The sequence below is a fragment of the Triticum dicoccoides genome, chromosome 6A (assembly GCF_002162155.2).
Source record: "Triticum dicoccoides isolate Atlit2015 ecotype Zavitan chromosome 6A, WEW_v2.0, whole genome shotgun sequence".
NCBI classification, from domain to species: domain Eukaryota; kingdom Viridiplantae; phylum Streptophyta; class Magnoliopsida; order Poales; family Poaceae; genus Triticum; species Triticum dicoccoides.
The window spans coordinates 390,981,113-390,990,003 of NC_041390.1; positions in this window are offsets into that span (position 1 = coordinate 390,981,113).

Sequence of the window (8,891 nt, forward strand, 5' to 3'; positions counted from 1 at the left end):
GAAGGATACGGATTCCATTATTTCTTGCCTAATCTCTACCAAACAAATAATTCCACGCATGCTCTTTCTTTACTCCGTGATGAAACCCAAGCCTCTTAGCGGCTCCTTGCTGTTGGGAAGATTTCTAGTTTTAATTAAGTCAAGTGTCAAGTTCTCTACAACCATACATTAACAAATTCCCATCTGCCACATAACCGCAGGCATGACTCTCGAAAGTTTATACCCTGCAGGGGTGTCCCAACTTAGCCCATCACAAGCTCTCACGGTCAACGAAGAACATTCCTTCTCCCGGGAAGACCCGATCAGTCTCGGAATCCCGGTTACAAGACATTTTGACAATGGTAAAACAAGACCAACAAAGCCGCCCGATGTGCAGACAATCCAGATAGCAGCTGCACATATTTCATTCTCATGGCAACACCAGATGAGACTAGCTACGAGTAAAACCAACCCTCAAGTTTCCCCGAGGTGGCCCCGCAGGCAGCTCAGTTCGGACCAACACTTAGAGAAGCACTGGCCCGGGGGTGTTAAAATAAAGATGACCCTCGGGTTGGCCGACCCAAGGGAAAGGTATAGGTTGTTAGGAAAATGTAAAACCAAAGTTGGGCCTTGCTGGAGGAGTTTTATTCAAATCGAACTATCAAGAGGTTCCCATAACACCCAACTGCGTAAGGAGCGCAAAATCAAGGAACATAACACCGGTATGACGGAAACTAGGGCGGCAAGAGTGGAACAAAACACCAGGCATAAGGCCGAGCCTTCCACCCTTTACCAAGTATATATGTGCATTAATTAAAGTAATAGATATTGTGATATCCCAACATATCCATGTTCCAACATGGAACAAACTTCAGCTTCACCTGCAACTAGCAACACTATAAGAGGAGTTGAGCAAAAGCGGTAACACAGCCAAACAACGGTTTGCTAGGAAAGGTGGGTTAGAGGCTTGACATGGCAATATGTGAGGCATGATATAGCAAGTGGTAGGTAGTGCGACATCGCGATAGAGCGAACAACTAGCAAGCGAAGATAGAAGTGATTTCGAGGGTATGGTCATCTTGCCTGAAATCCCGCAAGGAATAAGAACGAGTCCATGAAGAAGACAAACAGACGTAGTCGAACGGATCCTCACAACTCCGGAACGAAACCAAAGCTAATGAGAGAAGCAACCCGGAAAGGAGCAAGCAACATAATAAACAACCATCACATAAACATGGCATGATGCACAACCAAGTATGATGCATGTACGGTTTAAAGGGTCATGGCATGGCAAAGTGCACAAACAAAACTACAAGTTAAGTGGAGCTCAATATGCAACGAGTTGCATATTGACGAAACACCACATGACTTATTTAGTTCACTCCCGATTATGTACCCAGGAATATAAAAAGTTGTTAAACATGGCAAGAGGTGAAGCATAATTAAACTAACTATTTAGGCAAGTTTAAATGAGGCCGGAAACAACAAAGAACAATTTCTGGAAATTCCTCAGATGCAATTTAAGGATTTTCTGCTGTTCTGCCCTAAAACATATTTTAGAGTTGCTAAACATGCAAGATGAGTGCACCAAGTTAAACTAGGCATTTTCTACCCCGATTCCATATAAAGTTTATTAAATTTGGAGCTACGGTTATTTAGTTATGAAATAAAGCATTTTAACATGGGATTATGCAAAATAACCACAAACGGCATTTTAAACATTTTAACCATGGAAGAAAGTGACATATTATGAAACTATACGAAAATCTAAGCATTTTACATATTAAGTTTGTTTAAATTGGATGCACGGTTGGTGAGATATTAAATGCATGATGTTTAGGGGCTAAACTGCAAAATTGCACCTCTCTGGATAATTCAAAAATTCGTCCTGGCAGGAAAAAAACATCATAGGCCGAAACTAGCAGGCCCTCTAGGAACAGGGGAACTGTAGGGGCTTCCCACCCATGGGCTCGGCCTAGTTGGAAGCAGAGGAGGCCGGCTGAGGTAGCGGTTGGGCCGGCCTGCCTGAGGCCCACGCGGGCGCTGGATCTGGGCCGCGGGGATCCAGCCCACGTGGACGCGGTCAACGCGAGCGGGCAACGACAGAGGCCGGGCGCGGCCATAGCGACGACGAGACCTCTGGCGCGGTGGCATTGCGGGGAGCCACCGGATCCGATGAGGAGGTGGCTGGGACGAGCAGCTCCGATCGCCAGGGCACCGGATCCGGCCGGGGCGGTGTGCTCCAGCGCCAAGCGGGCGGCGGCGGAGGTGGAACGAGGCAGTGTGGGTCGGCGTGACGGCGAGCAGACGAGATCGCCGGCGGAGGCAGGCGTGTGGGGAAACTCCGACGGGGAAGCGTCGAAGCGGGAGGACGCGGGCGCCGAGGTGGTGGAGTGGATCCGGGCAGCGAGGTGGTGACCGGGTCGGTCCTGGGTGGCATTGGCGCTCGAGGTTGCCGGTGGGGCGGGCTTGCCGGCGCGGAGGGCAGCGCTCGGGACTGGCCGGTCCAGATCAAGCGGGGGCTCGGGGGAGGAGCAGCGCATGGGACGATGGATGGGCCTGGCGGGCCTGCCCCGGGCCCGGGCGGGCCGCGGCGGCGCTGAGGCTGGGCAGGGATAGGTGGCGGCTTGGGAGTGGAGGGACGCGGAGGCTGGCGGCTCCTCATCCAAAGGTGGAGTGCCAAGTGGCTGGGAGAGGTGGCTGGCGGCGGATCCGAGGGGAAGGGGTGGTGCTGGATCCGAGGGAGGAGGTCTAGAGGTAGGGGAAGAGCTAGGATAGACCATTTTTGGAAGGGGGTGTCTATATATAGACATGAGCTAGGGTTAGGGGGTTTGGACCCACGGATCGCGATCTGACGGTTCGGAGTGGAGGGGGGCTAGGTGGGCTGCAGGTGGCTTGTCTAGTGGCCGTGATGAGGCCGTGGGCTGCAGGAGGGAAGAGTGCGAGAAGCCCGACGGCAGTTTCCGAAGACCAAAAACGTCCGACGTTTGACCGACTATATTGTCGCTATAGTTATCCGTTGGGGCATCAAACGAACCCCGAATGCGATGAAATTTAACAAGCGGTCTACCTACACTATAATAAGACCGCACGCCAACTGTCATCCCATTCCGAGAACATTTTCTGGCCACTTATAAAATACTATTTCAGACGTGTCGCAGGCGCGTGCGAGTGTGTCTGGGCTCAGAACGGACAACGGAAGGAACGGGGACACGAACAGATGCAAGTTTTGAAAACATGATGATGCAATGCACATGATGACATGGCAAGATGCAACACGCAAGCGAATGACAAGGCAACAACATCGAAAAACTGGAAGACACATGGCACAACGGTCTCGGGGCGTTACAACACTCCACCACTACAAAAGGATCGCGTCCCGAGATCTAGGATGGCACCAGAGGGAAACAGAAGAGGAAGGGAAGAGGTAAAACTAAGTTGCTTCTTGGACAAACGAGTGAAACCATGAACCTTGCGAGGTTGAACAAATAGAAATAAATAAAGAATACAACAAAGATGAACAAAGTTGAAAACACTCCGTTAGAAAAGAGTAACAAGGAACATACGAGAACCTTGTAGGTTGAAAGACATAAGAAAAGGGGTACAATGGACAAGAAGTACAAGCAAGCACTCCAGTAGAAACGAGATGTACAAAGAACGATAAGGATAAATTACGACAACACTCCGGCATGGTCCTCACAATCTGAGATGTTGAGTGAAGAGAGCAACATCACAATACCTCCGGAAGGAAGAATAGAAGATATATCATTGGAATAACAAAATGGAGAATAAAATGACAACTTCTACCACAAATGAGCTTGGAAAACACCCTTCCAATAAGGTTATAATGAAGTTGTTGGAAAACCAACAACGAAACCAATAATCTTGTAGTGGGCTTATGGAAAACATCTCAAAACTGAGGTGAAATTCTGCCACTAATGGAATCAATTGCTTGCTTGAGAGCAACGAAGAGATGAAAACCTCTTCACCGAGATAGGAAGGAGAAGATTGGATCATTGATAAGCACCACAATCGCAACCATCCTTAAGATAGGCTTTAGGTGAAATATAACCCAAGATAACTCCAACGAAGTGATTGGTGGATTGAGAAGAGCTCATGCTCGAAGAAATTGATGGGTTTATCTATCTCATTTCTGACAACTTGTGAATCATGAAACATGAAGGAAATTGTCAAGAGTGACATAACACCACCTCAAAAGATAAGATAGAGAGAAATGCACTTCGGAATGCAAGATGAAGAATGCTTGAACTCCTCAAAACAAGACATGTGTTGAACACCATGTTTATTTTGAGTATAGCTTGGCAGATCAAAACTTTGAGAGAAATCTTGAAGAACGATCGAAGATTGAAAAGAATCCTTGACGAGCCACCATGTTGATCCTCCATGAAGAACTCCGGTAATAAAAGAATGATCAAAATGAAGTGAAGGATGAAAAGAATAAGATTGAAGCCTTCCAAAGATTTAGATGGATCTTCGTGATGATATAGCCAAGAAAACTTCAAACTCCGGAAAGAAAAGATGAAGGATCTCGAATCGAGAATGTGACATGATGAACAACTCTGGAAAGAAGAAGCTAGAACACTTGGATGAAACAATGATAATAATTACGTTATGTTTATCCTTCACCAATTAAATTGATGACAAGCAACGTATTTGGCATGCTACTTATTCTCTTAGAACGGGTTCAGATAGATATGGCGCAAACTTGGGAAAATCTTCAATGAACCACCGGTAGGATTGAAACAACGAATAAATTAATATGATAACCTTGGAAGAGAATCTTGAACAAACCACCATAAGAATTGAAAACGAATGAAGAAAAGATAGTGAAGCATTGGGAAGAATTAGAAAATGAACGAAGATACATGAGAGAATTTAGATACAAGAGAACAAAGAGATCATGAAGTTCTTCGAGGATATTTGAGTGATGCACCGGTAAGATTGGAGAACGAGAGCTGAAAGCTGGAATGAATAATTCTGAGATGATGGGATCTGGAGAATCAAACTGAAAAGACTCATGAATTGCTCCGGATGCTGAAAAGAATTCTCACAATCGAAAACAATTATGAGAGGATGGCATCAAGATAGAACCATGAATCTTGAAGAGAATGGAGCAAGATTTAAGAGAAACTCTTATTTGGTCTTCAAATGTTGAGAATGATGATGAGAACCACCATGAAAATTGATGAGACACTCCGGAATGAAGAATGGAAAGGTTGAACCAACGACGAAAAGAATGTGAAAGATCTTGGAGAAGGCATTTGACTGATGATAACTCATTCTCATGTCAAACGTGGAAAAGAATTTGAGAGTAACTCTGGGAAGATTAGAAGAGTCAGGTAAGATCCTGGGAAAAGACCTGTAGGTTAGGGCCCACTGAAAAGAAACACCTTCTAACGATTACTTGAAAGGGAGATTGCATCGGTTGATTTAAATGGCTTGAATGAGCTAACATCCTCAAAAGAACTTGAGCGAATTGAGAATGGAAACTTGAATCTTCTGAGATATCTTTAGAACACCGGAACAATTGAATAGTGAGAGGTGAATGATTAAGAGGTGCACCGGCATGAGAAAACATTTGAAAAGAGGAAAAGAATATGATCAACACAGAAAGCTTGAATTGGATCCACCAGAGAAGAAAAGAGAATGAAGAATGATAAACTCGAAGCTCCGCTAGTATCTTCTTGAGAATCATCGGATAAGAACATTGAAAGAAAAGAATGAAGAGACTTCACATGCATAAGATGGATACTTGATTGAGAAATATGAGTCCATGAAGAAAAAAGGGTGGGAGGGCAGGAAAACAAAGACAACTTTGCACGGATGAAACAAACGCCGTTGAGAAGACTTAGAATTGATCTTGCGAATGTAGAAATGGTCGGATCCACTTGAAGAGGAACAAACCGGTTGAAAAGGATTGACATGACAATCTCGATTATCATGAAGGATTAGTATTCACATAGAAATATGAGAACACTGCTTAGGAAAGGTATGGAATCAAAACTTTACATTGAAGCAACTCGAATACCACAACCCAAAACAAACCAAGGATTTGGCTCGCAGAATAAACCGGAAACAAACATATGATAGACCCAATATCGTATCATGTGTCTGTCGGAAAGATATCCTATGAGATACTAGAATTCCCACTTATAAACTCCCGAAACTTTATAGTTATGTAATCAGGTGTTGGTGATACAGGGGAAGCATAATATCTCACCCAAACTAACAATTCTTACATCCAGTTGTATCCATCCTTCAACACATAACCAAGAAACCTTCGAAAATCTTGTACCTCAACCTTCGAAAAGCATCCGTTATACGAGTTATGGCCATACTCCCGAACTCCCGCCCCAGTACTGGGTGGCGTCGATGTTATCTCACCAACAACTGCATAAAGAGATTTTCAATGTCGGCGAACTCAGGTATTCCAGAACTGCAACAATAAAATTGTGACGACAACACCCCGGAGCTCAACTCCCCGGGACACTGCCACAACCCCTAAATGTCAGGAAGCACCAAGAACAATGTTCTCGTCACAAGACTATCGGAACGATTCCAAGATACCCGCGTGATCCTAAAAAAATCCATGAAATTTGAGGAGAGAAAAGTCAAAACTTCTACATCAGGAGGCCTCACCAGAGAGATGAAGGGACTGAGGAGTAAAAAGAATCCTACTCTCCGATATATATAATCCTAAGACTCAAAACATTTTGTTCTATAGTCAACAACGTCAGGGATTCGATCAAGCGGGGGGCTCCTAAGTCGGGGATAGCTCTGATTACCAACATGTCACACCCACGATGCGGCTATATCTCCCACGTGTCGAGGCACAACTTAGAGGCATAACTACATTGTGGTTTTGTCACAAGCGGGGTAATCTTCACACAATCCCATGTACTGAATAAGAAAGGGGTAAAGAGTTGGCTTACAATCGCCACTTCACACAAATAACAAGTTAAACATACATCATCCAGAATACAAGCAAAGGTCCGACTACGGAACCAAAATAAAAGAAGACAACACCAATTGCTAGATCCCGATTGTCCCAACTTGGCTCCACTACTGATCATTCGGAAAAGACACAAAACAACAACCAAGATCTTCATCGAGCTCCCACTTGAGCTCGGTTGCGTCACCTACACTGGTATCATCGGCACCTGCAACTATTTGGAAGTATCTATGAGTCACGAGGACTCAGCAATCTCACACCCGCGAGATCAAGACTATTTAAGCTTATGGGTAGGGGAAGGTAGTGAGGTGGAGCTGTAGCAAGCACTAAGCATATATGGTGGCTAACATAAGCAAATAAGAGCGAGAAGAGAAGCAACACAATGGTCGTGAAGCTAGAAGTGATCAAGAAGTGATCCTGAAACTACTTACGTTCAAACATAACTCCAAAACCGTGTTCACTTCCCGGACTCCGCCGAGAAGAGACCATCACGGCTACACACGCGGTTGATGTATTTTAATTAAGTCAAGTGTCAAGTTCTCTACAATCGGACATTAACAAATTCCCATCTGCCACATAACCGCGGGCATGGCTCTCGAAAGTTTATACCCTGCAGGGGTGTCCCAACTTAGCCCATCACAAGCTCTCACAGTCAACGAAGGATATTCCTTCTCCCGGGAAGACCCGGTCAGTCTCGGAATCCCGGTTACAAGACATTTCGACAATGGTAAAACAAGACCAGCAAAGTCGCCCGATGTGCCGACAATCCCGATAGGAGCTGCACATATCTCGTTCTCAGGGCAACACCGGATGAGACTAGCTACGAGTAAAACCAACCCTCAAGTTTCCCCGAGGTGGCCCCACTGGCAACTCGGTTCGGACCAACACTTAGAGAAGCACTGGCCCGGGGGTGTTAAAATAAAGATGACCCTCGGGTTGGCCGACCCAAGGGAAAGGTATAGGTTGTTAGGAAAATGTAAAACCAAAGTTGGGCCTTGCTGGAGGAGTTTTATTCAAATCGAACTATCAAGAGGTTCCCATAACACCCAACCACGTAAGGAACGCAAATCAAGGAACATGACACCGGTATGATGGAAACTAGGGCGGCAAGAGTGGAACAAAACACCGGGCATAAGGCCGAGCCTTCCACCCTTTACCAAGTATATAGGTGCATTAATTAAAGTAATAGATATTGTGATATCCCAACATATCCATGTTCCAACATGGAACAAACTTTAGCTTCACTTGCAACTAGCAACGCTATAAGAGGGGCTGAGCAAAAGCGGTAACATTGCCAAACAACGGTTTGCTAGGAAAGGTGGGTTAGAGGCTTGACATGGCAATATGGGAGGCATGATATAGCAAGTGGTAGGTAGCGCGACATCGCGATAGAGCGAACAATGAGCAAGCAAAGATAGAAGTGATTTCGAGGGTATGGTCATCTTGCCTGAAATCCCGCAAGGAAGAAGAACAAGTCCATGAAGAAGACAAATGGGCGTAATCGAACGGATCCTCACAACTCCGGAAGGGAACCGAAGCTAACGAGAGAAGCAACCCGGAAAGGAGGAAGCAACATAGTAAACTACCATCACATAAACATGGCATGATGCACAACCAAGTATGATGCATGTCCAGTTTAAAGAGGCATGGCATGGCAAAGTGCACAAACAAAACTACAAGTTAAGTGGAGCTCAATATGCAACAAGTTGCATATTGACGAAACACCACATGAATTATTTAGTTCACTCCCGATTATGTACCCAACAATATTAAAAGTTGCTAAACATGGCAAGAGGTGAAGCATAATTAAACTAACTATTTAGGAAAGTTTAAATGAGGCCGGAAACAACAAAGAACAATTTCTGGAAAATCCTCATATGCAATTTATGGTTTTGGTACTGTTCTACCCTAAAACATATTTTAGAGTTGTTGAACATGC